The following is a 16631-nucleotide window of genomic DNA, read 5'->3' as shown; positions in this document are numbered from 1 at the left end:
AGATTGGTGTGTTTGTGTTGTAAAAACAGGGGAGGGAAAAAGAAATTAATCAAAAGAAATAATGACCGGCGCCCCCCGTGCCTAGAGGCGGGGCGCCCTTAGTAGCGCCACGGGACTGGACCTTCCCCCAGGGCAGGAAAAGGGGGCTGAACGAAGTGACGTCGTCAGGGCGCGCTGGAAGGCTTATTTGAATCTGCGCCCTGCGATCCTCAGCCTCTTTGTCCCTTCGAACCTCCGGCAAGCTGCAGGGGCACATCGTCGACGTGGAGGGAGTTCGAGTCGGCGGAGTGTTGCGTGTGGCACAGGAGGTTTGAGGGGGCCTAGGCGTAGCTCGCCCACATGGGGTCTGTCGCGATCGTGTATTTAATTAATTATTTCCTTTTGGAGCGCGAAGCGTCCCGCTGCCATATGCGGGGGACGCGCCGTTGTTTTGCGTGTATTTCTTATATCGGCCGAATGGTGACAAGAACCATACTGTTCGTACTGCGAGGCGTCTCGCTGCGATATGCGAGGGGACGCCCTGTGTTCACATGTGATTCGTTCGTGTAGTTGCATTGGTACCTACATCACGTTAGCCTGTATTCTGTATAGGTACATCTACCCCACTATCTTTACACAGATGTAACCTTAGCTTATCTGTTGTACTGTTGCATGAAAATGTGTTCGTCAAATATTCGTCAATGATCCATGTGATTCTTTTGTACACTTGGTAACATGCGGCTCCCGGAGAAACGTCTGCATATATTTGCATACAGACTTTCACTCCTTATCCTGCCCCGTAAGGCGTTCCACTCTGCACCCTCCTGGGTTAACCGTGACACGATCGAGCCTTCTACCGCAAGAGAATACGTGAATCTCTAGCTCCACCTACTGGGCATTTGTGTCGAACATTTAATGTTTCGCGTGTATTTCCATATAAAAGAGCGCGTTGTGTGAGGAACCATACGTGAGAGGGAATTCATGATTTTTGAGATGTGTCTTTCAAGAATTTCATTTGCATTGTTATTTGTGATCTATGTTGGGTATTCAGCTTCAAACTCTACAAATCCACAAAGAAAACAATGAGGGGTTATCTCCTGTGCAGCTTTTTCGTAGCTGTATCCTGTTTTATCCCATAGTCTTAAATTTGCAAAGCTCTGGAGGTTTCGTATTGCTATTCTGCGGAGGACGAACGTTCCCGTTTGGTTATGACTAGAGACATTTACAAGAGCTTTTCTGTGGTTCATCGTGTGTTCATTATTTCGCATAACGCATTATTGTTCATGTATCTATGTATTTATTAGCATCTCTAGATGATTTAGCTTAGATGGTGCGGAATAATTATACATGTAATGAGTTACTGCTTAGCTGTTAAGGCAATGTGATGTTTATTATTTGCGAGGGGTTTCGTGCAGTGGGTTGGAACAGCTGGGCCGATCGAAACCTCAGTTGGTGGTGCAATTGTTGTTGAAACGGCGGCTATACCTCTTTACATCTCTTCATACGGTGCTTGCCGTATTATTTTACCTACTGATCACTCCCTCGCATATCCCCGCCAGGCATTGGGAGCGGCTCGCGGCAGGATGTTTCACTAAAACCGGATGAGGCGAGTTTAAAAAACACCTTTGGAACAGTCTTTTGTTGTACACGAGGGTGATTTACCTCGTGTCGTAGCATGTGGGGCGCAGTCTTTTCTCGCTGTCCACCAGCCCCCTCATTATTGTCTCCACATCTAGGGTCCTCCCACTTTCGGCGCGGTTCGCCTAAAACAGCCAGACGTTAGCTCAAAGGTACGGAGGGAGGCGGCTTGCGGTGAAAGGCGGTTCTCGCTATTTTGGAGCTGGGACGGCGGGTAGGGATCAAATGCATTTCAGCTCAAGGTTATTAGCCCGGATCTTGATATATTTACTATTTCCGATCGGGAATTTTGGTCTCCCAATGCGCCGCATGTTAAAGAACCATTAAAATCTGCCAGTGCGATTCATACAAGAATCATAATCATCATAGACCGGTTATTTGTTCTTTTCCCCTGCAATCTGTATTCTGGCTGGCGAAGCTTTTGTATTACAACATATGTCGTAGATGTAGTGTTATCACATGATATTAGAAGTCCTTGCGCATCATGCTGTCTGCTTCCTGTATTGGCTGTAATGATATTCCGGGTGAAATGTTATGGGGTTGAATTGGTAGAAGTGCCGCAAGTACTATCATTTTGCGCACTCCAAGTCCATGAATTAGCTGTTTCACCTGTAATTGAATTGGGAGAGCCCTACAACTATTCCGAGCGGTTATTTGGCACGCTACACCCGTCTTAGATGATTGGGTACTCTAAATGTGCCATTCGTAATAACACTGGTCAATCATGCGCACTCAGTTGGCATGCGCTGCACTTTGAAGTTCATCCCATTTCTGCAACGTAGGCTTCAGCACACTCATACAGCGTCAAATTACCTGCTTCATCGATCATTAGGAAGTTAAGGGGTCAGGTTGTTATTATTTACATTTCAATTTACATGGGGAGTAACTTGTAAATTTTAGCTGCACCTGCATCCCTGGCCAGCCACGGATGCGGTAAATTTGCATTGTTTAAGGTCCCAGGCGCCGTTCCCGGCGTGACACACTTAGCTTTGCATCTTGGGGGAGGTAGACAAATTAAACACCATTCAATCTGGGATTTAATGCCAAGATGCACCCTACTTTTGGGGAGTGGAAGTGCACATAAGAGTCATGCCATACGTCAAATTTGAGAGGCTGCGGCATCCTGGTAGTAACCCTGCGCTATTTGGGATCGGGGGTTTGAACATGGTTACAGCTTTGAGGCACAACATTTCCCTGCTGATATATTCAGGGGTTCCCATCCACAAATTGACCGTTTGGTATGATTCATTGACTTACAAAGGGGCGACAAGGTTTTCCTCCCATCACAAACAACTATTTCGCTGGTAAGCAATGGGCAGGTTAGAGTGGGCACAATTATGTAGGCTACTATGGGGAAATAATGTGGTGATCTACACCCTTCGCGACTGCTCCCTATGGCGCTATTATATGTCATGGGCCTTCAGATTAGTGTCAGTCCACACCCCCTTTTTCTTCTGCTTTCCAAAGCGCTGATTTATGTCATTTGTCTACAGATTAATGACCGTCTGAGTCGTGTAAGGTTATCTATGTTAGGCAACTAAAAAATACTTAGCACTGTGTTGCACTTGCCATCTGTGGGCTTATTTATGTTATGATTACAGCTACTTAGGGTGCAGAGGTAGACAATGGTTGGTGGCACAAGAGCCTCCCCGTTAGGCGTGCGTCACTAAGGGAGCGGTTTTGCTTGGTTCGCAATTGCACTTACCAGCTACATGACTGGGAATCTTTATGACGGAAAGTAGACAAGATAGTGGCTGCTGCCCTCGCTTGCTTAAATGGTCAGCATATTGAGCACTATAGCAGCAAGCAGATGGTCAGAACCCCTGCTTTAATACCCTATCACAGAACATCGCAAAGCCATATCTATTGCTGCCGTGGCAAGGTTTGCGCAGGACGCTAGTAGCGTCACTTCGGTGGCAGGGGGACAAACCCCAACCCTCCCCTTCCTAGGGAAAAGGGTAAGGGGTAGCCAAAGACCAGATAATCTCCCCAGGGTACACAGCCAAATACCTTCTTCCAGTTAGCTGTGAAACTTTATGGTTATTTCAGCATAAGGGACATGAACTCTGTCTTGCCAACAGAATCACATGGCTGGAGTGATAGTATAGGGGGAATCAGCCTTGGCCTTAGCCTGAAGGAGAACGTCTCATCGGGTGCTCATGCTGCTGCTATGAAGTCAGGAAACAGATGACATTTTTGTCTGCTCACAATTACCCTTGAGCCGCTAGTGCCGGGGAGCCTATTCTGGCATGGACGTACTTTCTTGTAATGTTTTCGCGGTGATGCCAATAAGTGTGGGGAGACAGTGCAGCAAAAAAAAAAAGCTTTGCAGCAGGAGGACCCCTTACAAAACCCAAGTGTACAATCACCAGTTTGGGCCGATATGGAACAGTATTTATTCCGTTCACGTAGGGGGCCTTTTGCGAGGGACATAATAACCAATAGTCAGTGTAGGGGCTGAACGGTGAGTATTGTTGCGGGGGCTACCGGGTCTGGTTAGTTACCAGGCAATAAATTTAATCATCCAGCCGCTGCTTCCCTCGACCAAAGGCAACTCCATCTTCACATAGTGTTGGCCATGAGGGGGTGGGAGGATTTATAATAAAGAGGCACATAGCAGAAGATACGGTAACCGGAGGCTCCATGGTAAAGGTGGTCATGGAATACAATTTATAAATTTCACCTCGGGCACAGGGTAATTACCCGGCAGGTGCTGCATTATCATGGTAACCCAGCCATTTATACCCCTGTTGCAGCCTGCAACCACAGGGCTTAACAGTAAGGGGCGAAGCAAAACCAGCCTTTCATACCCCTGTGGTGGCCTATAATCACAGGTCCTAAACAGTAAGGGGCAAAGCAACACTTCTCACAAAGGGAGCAGCCTTGGTCAGTGGGTGGAGCAATAGCTCAGAGGGTGGCAGTGTAGGAGTCCAGCCCAGTGCAAGTCCGCCTCAAGAAGGTCTGTTGATGGACACAAAATATGTAGCATAGCTGAGTGATTTCTAGGCACAAGGAGGTGCCTGGTTGGTAAGTTAATTATGACTGGTGTCAGCAAGTAACGGTATGGGGCAGTAGTTCTTCTTTGGCTGGCTGGCGACAAACGGGACTGACCTGCTGGTGGTCCCGGACGTCACCTGGCTGGTGACAGATTTCGGATCCCTGGAGGTCCTGGACTTCTTGGGCATATCGAAGAAGCATACCGGAGAGGCTCGGGAAAGTACACTTAGGGTTGCACTAAGGTTGCAGGCATCCCGGTGGGCAGATTTGCTATTTGAGGCCCTAAGGGATTAGTTTCCTTGGGGAGGGAGGCGGATGTCGTAATGTAAAAACGGGAGATAGTGTTGGGCCTTCCCAGCTCGGTGGGCATTAAGTGAGGTTTCTGGACAATGTGCCTGCTACTGAGGTTAGTTGCCAAGATACTTCATATAACGCATTATTGGGCCTGGTAAATTATCACAAGGCTGTAAGAGGGGGCGTTATTACGCCACCGCTCAATGACCAATGGTCTGAAGGGAAGTTCTATATGTGATCGGTAGGATAACGCAGGCAGTCTAAGTTAAGGGGGCTCTGGTTAAGGTCAAGGACAAGCTTGGGAGGACAGTGATACGGGCGATCAGTAAGAGGAAGGCAGCGGGTCCAACACTTCCTCCGCTGTCCCAGGAGACAAGGGGAGTCTAATTGGATTGCGCTAGCATCTAGCCACCCGTACGGGCGGAAATTTGATGGAGGGCCTGGGATAGTAGTTCCCTTTAGGATAACGGTGGTGGAAATACAGCTGGTGACAGGTTCCTCTCAGGGGGTCATGGATTAATTCTGGGGAAACAGGAGAGGGTGTAAACTAGGCTATTCACAACTCGAGGGTCACTGAAAGGGGGCAGGTAATGTATCACAGGACGGCCCAGATAACAAAAGAGAGAGGTGGAATCAGGATGGAGGTCAGAATTTCGGTAGACGGGCAGTGGCTCATACAAACAATGCTAGGGGCCATTTGGGGGCACAGTTAGCGCGGGGGGAGGGCGAGCGCGCCAGGGAGCGTCTCGCCCTGTGGCGGTAAAACAACTGGATGGCCCCCAGAAAGGGGTAGGAGCCACATGTGCAGAGGGTAGGCGGAAGGGGGGATTGGCCTGCTGGTGGTCCCTGACTCTTCTGCCCTAACCCACAACCTATGGACTGAGGTGAACCCTGGGGAGGCTGCCTGAGTGCAGGTACCCCGGTGGGCATGCCAGTGTGCCATGAGGGGCCCTGGTTTACAAGAAGTGCAACTGTTCGCTGTAGCGCGTTGGGGCCTCCTGGCACAATGTGCACAGCGGAGTGGGGGCTTGGTGGGCCGAGATGGCCAAGTTCAAGTGTATGGCCAAGTTCAAGAGTTCAAATGTAATCTGGTGCATATCTTCTTTACTGCCTTTGACAGGCCAAGGCCACTAAAGTGTACGGCCAAGCTCAAGTTCAAGTGTAACGGCCAAGCTCAAGTTCAAGTGTAATGTTGTGCCTAACTGCCCGGCAGCCTTCGTCAAGTTAATACCACTAAAGAGTGATGCTTTGATAATTCTATATCCAAAGAGATAATGTTACTCTCGTGTTGGTCACTGGTGAATTACCTGTTCGTGAATAAAAGGCTACGCCATGAACAACACGCTCTGTTTCTGAGAGTCCTTGGGCAAATGGGAAGAGTGAATGTCACGTTGTGCGCCTACTATGACCGGCGCCCCCCGCGCCTAGAGGCGGGGCGCCCTTAGTAGCGCCACGGGACTGGACCTTCCCCCAGGGCAGGAAAAGGGGGCTGAACGAAGTGACGTCGTCAGGGCGCGCTGGAAGGCTTATTTGAATCTGCGCCCTGCGATCCTCAGCCTCTTTGTCCCTTCGAACCTCCGGCAAGCTGCAGGGGCACATCGTCGACCACCCACCCACCCGGCAAGAGAGCGAGGGCGGAACGGTGACAGCTAACAAGCAAGCGTAACAATGGCGGTAAAACAACTGGATGGTCCCCAGAAAGGGGTAGGAGCCACATGTGCAGAGGGTAGGCGGAAGGGGGGATTGGCCTGCTGGTGGTCCCTGACTCTTCTGCCCTAACCCACAACCTATGGACTGAGGTGAACCCTGGGGAGGCTGCCTGAGTGCAGGTACCCCGGTGGGCATGCCAGTGTGCCATGAGGGGCCCTGGTTTACAAGAAGTGCAACTGTTCGCTGTAGCGCGTTGGGGCCTCCTGGCACAATGTGCACAGCGGAGTGGGGGCTTGGTGGGCCGAGATGGAAACAAAAGGTTGAAAAGAGAACCACAAGAAATAGAATTAGAAGAATTGAGGGAGAGTGTTTACTTGGAAACAAAGAGGGATGATGAAAGGGTGTCTGGTGTGTAGTGTTGTGTAAGGAGAAAAAGACATTTCCAATTTCTCCTAAAATGGGACTAAATTTCACAAAATTTTTTTTTTTGGGTTGTTTATTTGGTGATAATATCACCAAAGGGGGGATTGCTGGAGCAGAATTTTCTGTTGAAAATCTATTGGGTTTTTAAGCTCTGGTTTGTCTATTTGTCATGATTAAAATTATTAATTTTTAATTACTAATTATTTGTTTTGTGTAAATGTTCTGACTAACCAATATGAATTAACAAGAGAAACCTACACGTGGGAATGCGTTCGTATTGCTTATTAATAATGTGCATGTTTTATTAAATAAACGTTGCTGAGTGCTGTTTATTTTAAAGCACAAAATGCTTTTGAATTGTCGTGTGCTAATGCTTTTCTGTGTTGCAAAGGCTAGATAATTACATACACATAAGGGTATTAGTGGGGTTAACACTGTTTAATCACTATGCTGTGGTAACGTTGTTTTTGTCTCTTTTAATTAAGATGGTACGTTTTGGCCTAGTATAAAATGGCTGCCGTTTGCAGCCTGGGCTCGAGTAACTGAATTTCGATGAGAAGGCCTTGCTGAACATGGTCGAGAGTCATCTGACCACAGTCTTCGCCTGGTTTAAAAGTTTTCCGTGAGGACAGCAGTTCTGGGCGAACATCCAAATACATCTGAGTAACCTTGGAGGACAAAGGAGCCTAATAGACTTTGTGATCATAATGCTGGTTCCGAGGAAATATGAACATGAAAAAGATACATTTAGAATTTTTAGTTCCGTCTTCCGTCTTTTTATTTTTGTGATTTTTCTGAGCGGAGATTTTCCAAATGTAGCGATGCTACATCCTTTCCTGCTCGCTCTGCTCAGCGGTTCAGCGGATATCTAAAACATTTTATGTTGCTTTCTTTTGTTAAATTTATTATAAATATTGTTAGCCTAGAGAGGGTTTTTGCCACTTTGCCATTTTCTTCCCAAACCTGCGTTGGTGAGGATCGATGCTGTGAGGACGGTGACTTGGGAGACTTCTACTGAGAAACCTGTCCTGACCCATTCTGACATTTAGCTAGAATAGGTAATTATGAGAAAAATGATTTACTTTGATTGATTTTCTTTGACTAATTTTAGATAAAGCATCATAATTTTAAATACAGTGTTGGTGATTATTTCTTGTCAATTATTGAGTACTCTATTTGATTATTGTTGTATAGATTGTTTAGATCATGACTCAGGACAGTTACAATTAGGTCTTATCGACCTCAGTGTAGATGCAGGGTGTTTAGGAGTTTTCTTTCCACAGGTTCAGTGCTGGTAGAGTATTTGAGCGTATGTTAGTAAAATGGGCCCAAGTGTATGATGAGTGTATGTGCGTGTAACTGTGAAATTACTCTATCCGTGGAAGTAGGGAGATTTTGTACACCCCGATCTGCACCACCCTCTAAATCAATACATACTAACAGATACCCAGAGAACTAGAAACACTATGAGACACAACAGGCCTATAATAAATGCTAAATAGCTAATGACACCATAAGACACCCAGAAACGGGTAGACTACCAGACAACCAAGCATGTATCACTGGTATCCGACACACACAGACCGACTTATCAATGGACACCCAAAGACCAATTATCATACACAACCAAAAGACACTATAAAGTACCCAGGAGTCAGCTGCCAGTGTCAGACTCTCACAGGTCAAACCCCTCAGTACATTAACAGACAACTACATACCAATAAAGGCATCCAAACACAAAAATACTGACATGCACTCTCTAACTTCCAGAGGCCAACAGACACTGTTAGACACAACGGCGCTCAGAGACCAATAGATATTATATGACTTAACCAAAAGACAAATATCCAGAGGTATGCTGCCAGTATCAGTCACTCAAAGGACATTACCAGACATCCAATGCCCTTTGTACATTGCCAGACACCCACATACCACCATAAATGTTTAAATACAAACAAAATCAACACAATTTCTGACAACAGTCACTGGACTGTTCCCATGAGGCACAGGGTCAGACTGATTTGCATATGGCCATGTCTGAACTGGGGTGGCAGAGTGGGCTAAAGAATGGTGATGGATTAAACCCAGATCAGTTGACTGGGGGTGAGTGCTTGCAATGTTCAACACTCCGTCCATCATTTCCTTTGGTTTTGCAACAGTCACTATTACACACAAAAATACCAATACATAGCTTCGGGCCTCGCAGACCAACAGGCACAATCAAACTTGCAGGGTGCAGCAGACCCTACCATACACACTCCTACCAATGCTGCCAGACACTCATAGGCCTAAAGCTGATTTATGACATTTAGAGACCAAAGGATACACACAGACATGCAAATACCAATAGACATTATCAGACATCTGAAATCTGCATACGTTATCAGACTTCTGATGCACTGTGTTCATTTTCAGATGCACAGGAACAAACAGATACAATCAGAGCTAAAGGCAATTGATCCTACCTGCTTCACCCCAGTCAAAGCATACTATCAATGACCCATAGACACTGCCAAACTCGTACACACAATATCAAGACACCAGTGGACAGTGCCTGGAAACCAAAGGACTAAAGATACTTTTAGATGTCCATGAGTCGAGATATAGTATCAGTAACCTATGGACACTACCAAGCAACAAGGCATAATAACAGACCCCCAGAGACCAGTAAACACCATCAGACACCCAGGATCCAACGGACTGCCAGACACAAAGAGATCAATGGATGGTGTCTGGCACACAGAGACCTACAGAGCAATGAGCCCTCCACGTGGGGATTGGATGGGTACTTATCACAGATCTGCAGTCACTATGAACACACAAATGCTAGTGGTCAGTGGTAGTCACCCATGAGGTACAAAGAGTGTCACACTCTGAGAAAAGGCCACAGAACAAAGGGTGCTATCAGACACCCAGAGACCGATGAACAATATCAGACTCACGTAGTCTCGAAGACACGGATGAACAAACAACCTCAGGCTTGGGAAAAAATTCGACACACTGCATGTGCCGGCCCGGAGTAACCTCCGGAGAGATATAAAGTGAAACTGTCAGGGCGAAAATCAATGAATGAAAAACAACCAAGGACAGCAGTATAGAGTGGAAGGGAAAGACGGAGAAAACGGTGGAGACAAACATTTAGAGAGTGGTATGCAAAGAAAGAGTGAGAGAGGCCTGATATACACAAAAATAAAGAAAAGGGAAAAGAACGAGCAAAGGAAAGAATTGAAAACAGTGAATAAAGTTTAATTTCAGTTTTACCTAGCGACAGTTTGTTGCCACAAAGTGTTGGCTCCACGGCGCTGTAAATAGTAAGTGTAACTACTTTCCGTTTCTGTTGATAGTTCATCAACCTCGGAAGTATAAAAATCTGGACCACCCCTGTCCGCTGCTGGAATCAGCGACCTGCAGTTAGCAATCAGAGCTCTGCAGAACGTGCCCTGGCTGGCTTTACTATCTTATCAATCTGGGAAATGCAATTGAGAACAAGCATTGGCCACACGACCATGAAAGCGACGCGGCCGTGAAAGTGATCGCGCTAGGAAGCAGCAGCTGTTTTCAAGCACACTCGTGCTTGTGGTGGTATTCGCCTTGCAGGAGCGAGCAACAGCCAATTAGCAAGCGTGCTGCTGCTCGCTTCCGCAAGGTGGATCACGCCACAAGCACGAATATGTGCTTCCAAAAATAGCAGAGCAAGAGCTAAAGGTCCTCCTATGTAGCGCATGCGCGCTGCGTAGGCGAGACCTAAAAATGGGTCTTGAGGAAATATTACTGCTAGGAAAGCAGTTGGGAATAATTAAAAGGCACAATTAGAAAACAGTATTACAAAAAACAAAGTGTAGCTGTGAACCTATACTCCCAATAAGGCCATTGGAACAGGTGGGTACTGAGAGATGGGGTAAAGAATGGGTAAAGCAGGACATTTGGACTATCAAGCATATTTGGGATAAGACATGACGTAAGTAAAGCAACAGTTTCCCCAGAGTCCAGAAGACTACTCCATCCCAGCTTAAGAGGTGAAGTAAAGACCTAAGGGATGATGGGTTCCAGCAGGAAAGACGGCTTCAATAATGCTGGGGAAGACAGACAGATAAGTAGGCAAACTAAAGGAATGACGCCTTTTAAGAAAAGATTAATAAAATGCAGAAACATGGCAGACTTGCCAGACCTCCCTCTATATCTGCATTCATGTATTAGTGTTATAAATTTAAAGTCCAAATGCAAACTTCTCTCATTCAGATATTATCCTTTAATAGTATTACTGTTGTCTTTCACCTAAGCATGATGCACGTCAACTACCACATCCTGGGCACGGCCAAGGTGCAAGACTGATGAAAGCCCCAAATGACAATTTATCGGGGATTATAGGAGCAGCGCAAGAGCCCTGTATGAGAATTGACCAAGCACCAGTCACCTTTCCTTCTGTTGTTCACCAATTGTTCACCAACTAGGAGTTGTTCTTCGGGTGATTTAATACCACGTCAAAACCTCAGGATAAACATAAGTAACAAAATATGATTAGAAAATGTTTAATATGAAGACCTTCTTCCATGGCATGGAGAGAATTTGGCTAAAGAAAACTTGCTTCCTTTTGAAAAACAGTAACCTTTCATGAACTTTCTCCACTGCTGGGAACATAAATGACTAAAAATCATAATTTGCTGAAAAAAGTAACCACTTTTCTTCATAAATTACAAGATTCCAGGCAGTCATGTTACTCCTGCTAACCCTGGCACTCAGGCGAGGCCATGACGTGTTTGTGTCCCAAGAAACATCTTATAGTTCTGTCTCTGGCTGGGAGCTTTTTAATATACTGCTTACCTGCAGTTCTTGCCAAACTATTTTGGATCGTTTATTTTGCTTCAGTTTAGGGGGTCTTCTAAAACCAGGACTCAGTTTATGCTTTCATTTGTTTCATTGCATTTCCAACTCCAGTATTGGCCAAGCCTGCAGCTTAATTCCCTACAACGGGGCCACGTACACTTGGGAAAAGAAAACTGAACTACTTAATATGCATTACCATTTCAGAACAATGAACGCGTGTTGTAGGTGTTGCCATGGCCGTGTCAAGGATGCATTAAAAACAAGCATTTACAATGCAATGGTCTCGGCATTGGTAAAGTTAGAGCTATTGGCATTGCTCATGACATTATTTTTGTTTATGTTTTTGTTTTTAAAACATGTAAAGAAACGGCATTGTCATGAGCAATGCCAATAGCTCTAACTTTACCAATGCCGAGACCATTGCATTGTAAATGCTTGTTCTTCTGAGTACCGGAACTTCTCCAGGCCTGAGGAGAGTGCCCGTACTCACCCGGGCCTGTCAGGTTTTGGGCACAACGGTCACGTGAGCGTGCACACGCGGCCAGCGAGCAGGGACTGCTTTAAATGTGGTGTGGCGTCACCCTCCACCCTGCAGGGTGGCAGACACAAATGGAATTACCTGTAAAGCATTAGTCATTGTATATTTTCCCTGATAGAGCCAGCTTTGCTTTTGCTCTGAAGACCCTAAATAATTCTTAATCCATTTTTTAAAATAAGTTTTCTTTAATTTATTTTTAGCGTGGGTGATGTATTGGAGTCTGTTGCAGACATGGCACAAAAGTGTTTGTTTTTCAACCCCATGTGACAGTCATAAAACCAGTTTCTTTTAGACCAAAACAGGACCTCACATATAAGCAATCGCAGGAGGTCTCCCAGATTATAAACAATCATGTTAGTGAACTGCTGCTGAATTATAATCCTGAAAGCACACGTCACTGTTCATGAATATTAGATGTAAATACATTTTGAATTTCGAGGTGTGCCTGTGCACTGTGAGTAACATGGCCAAGGACGGCATTAAAGTGCTGAAATTATATCATACGTTTCAAAACTTACAAACGAGGCCTCACAAAATACGAGTGGCCCAGGACCCCCCAAAATTTAAAATGTCCCTGGGTGCAAGCGAACGTCTCGAGGCCCGCTCGCCACTGCTAAAGGAAAGCCAGGCCCGTACTCACTGGTTCCTGCAGCTGCTGCTCCCCAGCCATGGCAGGGTCCAGAGACAGGCCCCTCAGCTCAATAGCGACTGGAAAGCTTCAACATGGCGGAGTGCATGGGGCCTCGCTGCCGGACAAGATGCTGCGCCGGCTTCGGAAATGAGCAGCATCTCCCCATGGCCATATATATGATCGTGCCCATATATATGCTCGTGCCCTGGCACTGATGGAGCACCGATTAAGCTGATTAAACTGCAGTCAGTCATTTGAGACATCTGATGCTTCATGCGAGATTAAACTCCAGGAAAGCTTGTGTTACACTTGTAACAAGCGCAGCCACGACAGGAATGTGAGGTATGCAGCTGCTTGTTTTTTTTGTTTTCTCATGTTATTTTCTTATATGCATTGGTTATGCTGTTAAGTAAAAGGCATACGCAGTGTCTTTCGTAAGTGTATGTTTTATGCTTGCTCTCTTTATGGCAGGTGTGTTATGTTATTATTTTGTGTTATTTCGTTTTGCTCTAACTGTTCTTTGTATATTTCTTAAATGCAAAATTTACATTGTGAAGCAAAAGAAATATACAGTATTCTTTCTATCTTGTCACTCGACTCTGTCCGTCTCGAGGCATGTCTGTGACGTGCCAGAGAGCGAGTTGGGCAGACGGTTGGAGGTGACTCGAGTGGAAGATTGCTGTGTCGGCAGCTCAGGGTGATTTCTCATTTCAATTCAACTTTGTTTAATCTTCTCCTTCGTACTCTACTTATTCTCGCCCACTACATACTGCTTTCTTTCTATGGACCCCAAAGGGTGAAAGGGGGCTATTTGTTACTAAGGGCAGCTTTAACATTACGGACAAATTACTTCCGTAATACACTCCATAAGGTACAACAAGCAGCCTCCCAAAGTTACATACGTTTAGTGCCGCACTTTTCTACAACAGTTTACGGCCTCCCCTCCCAAATGATCAACTCTACAAGACAAAATCTGCTAAGAAAGACCCGATGCAGTTCGTACTCGCTGGGCAATGCAATACAACTGCGCAAAGAGGCATTATTTTGTCCGAATTGCGGTGTCCTTTCGAAGGTATATCATAAAACCCTAATGCAGACTTCTCCATTTGTATATATGCATGTAATAATATGACATAAGGCACTATGCAGTATAGACTCTCCCTATCGGTCTATGATATGAGGTGTAATTTGAGACAATTACAAGCCAACGTGGCAACCCCGCTCATCTGACAGATACTCGTCGTAGCCTCACCTGCAGTTCCTAGAGTTACTCCAGTCCAGAGCGGTGAGGCGCGTACCGATCACGTCTCCGCGACAGGTTGTGTGGCGTCTTTCGGCCATCTTGTATTGGGCATGCGTCCCGATTCCACAGAGGGGGGGCGGGGTCAGGCAGCACGGATTGTTAATGCTGCCCCTTTGAAGCAGGACTCTTACAGTCCAGGGATCAGTGGTGGTAATTCCGGCTGCTTCTTGGCTCATCCAGTGCGATCGTAGATTGGAACTACTAGCCCAGAAACCTGCTGTCAACTCTCGAGGTGCTGTGTTCATGCAAATAATACATCCCGTTCCAAAATGGCACCAATGTGTGCAGAGCCGGGACGTTAAACACAGCACGGCCCGACAAGCCTGTTACACCTTTTAGATTTGTTGGATTTTTTTTTGCAATGCGTCGGCTTAAAATCCGTAGCTATCAGAGGTTTTGGGAAAATGCAATATGCAGTGATAGTTAAAAGATCAATCTACAGTTCATTGTGCGAATAGCTATTTGTGTATGCGTCCTCCCATAATTTCGTGCGCGGGTAGTTGGAAGTCGAGAACTGAGTGCATTGCACATTTATTACACATGTCGCTTATTAGTGCGGGGCGGCAGGGGCACCGTGGACTCCAGCAACACTTCACGAGCCGCTGCACTCTATGGTCTACGGCTTCACCACAAGGGGGAGATTTGTTTATGGGTACACCAGCGCGAAATCACGGCGCAGCCGCGATAAGGAAACCGTCGACCACCACATATTACCTCTGTTCCCTCCTACGGTTGCCGTAAATCATGAGCGCTGCTAGAGAGCCCCACATAACACTTTGGGTGCAGCAATGTCTCTATAAAAGTTTAAGCGATGCATACTAGGCTGTCAACACCATACAGACCAACCAAGCCAGGCCATAGCCGGAGACACGTGCTCCTCTGTGAAAGGGATTCCAGCGGAGCTGAAGATCTGAGATGACGATATCGTTGATGACGAAGGAGATCAGGTGAGGGAGCAACGCCGGGACACCACCGCCTTTCTCCGAGGCACAGCAGAAAATGCCTCGGAGAAAGGGAGTGTCCTTTTCGGATTGGGGGGCGTGTTTTGCTGTTGTCTCCTCCCTGAGACTTCTCGCAAAAAACACGCCCCCCGATCCGAAAAGGACGGGGCAGGATCAGAGTGACGGGACCTCTTCTCCAATGGCTGGCCAGCATTTACTAGGCCAGCCAATGGAGAACAGGGAAGAAGAGGGGCGGGTTCAAGCCCCTCTTCACCCAAGTCATTATGTCTCGCGAGCGAGACTGCGCAAGCGCAGCCATCGCTAGCCGAGACCTAAAAAGCCTTTCCGTGCGTCCCCACACACCATTCATATATGCCAGGGGTTCTTGGGTGGTGTCAGCAAGGTCTAACCTTGGGTACAAGTTTTTTAAGTCTCCTTCCACACCCTACTGGTGCAGCTATTCCAGAGAAACCCCATTCCTAAGACATTTCAGATATTGAGATTATGCAGTTAATTAATAGTTAAATACATACTTGCATTTAGAGATTTATCAAATGCTATGAGCAGGTCAGTACTTAATATGGATTAAAATGCATGAAATACAAATTAATTAAATGAACTAATCTAACTTTACAAAGAAAGTTTGGGACTGAAGCACTGGAGTACAAATGTTGCCCCTTTAGCAATGTTTCTTCTATAACATGCATCCAACTGGGATGACAGCAAGCAGTTAACACCTAAACGTTGTGGCATCAGTGTTACTCAGTCATTATTAATGTTAAGTGTTCTTTTAAAGTGCTTGAATACCAAAAAAATACATCTTTGCGCTAGCCGAGTTGCCACAACCATGGAACCCATAGGGTAATTTAGCAAGAAGAAAAAAATCCATGTCTTCAATGACTTTCTGAAGGCCAGAAAATTAGGCATGGTTCTGATGTGCAGGGGAAGGGAATTCCAGGCTTTTGACACACCAAGCACGAAGCCTCTGTCGCCCCAATTTGTACGTTTAAATCTAGGGATTACCCCCAATTTTGAATGATGCTGATCGTAGTGACCTCCCTGGTGTGTACCAGGAGAAGCTTTTGCTCAAAAAGACCGGTCCCTGATCGTGAAGTGCTTTGTACACTGTGCATAGTGCTTTAAATGTAATCCTCTGCTTAATGGGTAAAATGGTAACCCCAGAGTACACAGAAACATTCTTTGCTCAAGATTTGCAAGCCACACAAGAACCTTATATGATCTGTTTATGAAGAGCATAAGATCCTTGATTGAGTGATGAGAAAAAGCAAATCTTGGTCACACCTTGTGCTGTAAAAGAACTAGAAACTATTGACAATTGTTCTTTGGTTAGGTATGAAATGGCCAGTTTAATTAGCTTTATATAGTGTTCCCTCTTAAGCATGGTTTGCCAAT

At 46.0% G+C, this 16631-nt stretch overlaps 1 protein-coding gene across 1 annotated transcript in view; it reads right to left on the bottom strand.

Annotated features, from left to right (window-relative positions):
- The window catches only part of LOC146806103 (ecto-ADP-ribosyltransferase 5-like), a 517784-nt gene extending 504581 nt beyond the window's left edge, over positions 1 to 13203 (bottom strand). The window contains exon 1 of the mRNA XM_085623442.1: positions 12984 to 13203. The gene's annotated coding sequence lies outside the window, so the exon portion shown is untranslated. The remainder of the gene's footprint in view (positions 1 to 12983) is intronic.
- Positions 13204 to 16631: the final 3428 nt, after the last annotated feature.

This window comes from Triturus cristatus, chromosome 8 (genome assembly GCF_964204655.1).
Source record: "Triturus cristatus chromosome 8, aTriCri1.1, whole genome shotgun sequence".
In the NCBI taxonomy this organism is placed as follows: Eukaryota; Metazoa; Chordata; class Amphibia; order Caudata; family Salamandridae; genus Triturus; species Triturus cristatus.
Note: the sequence above shows the minus strand (reverse complement) of the source record. Positions and strands in the feature narration are given on the sequence as shown.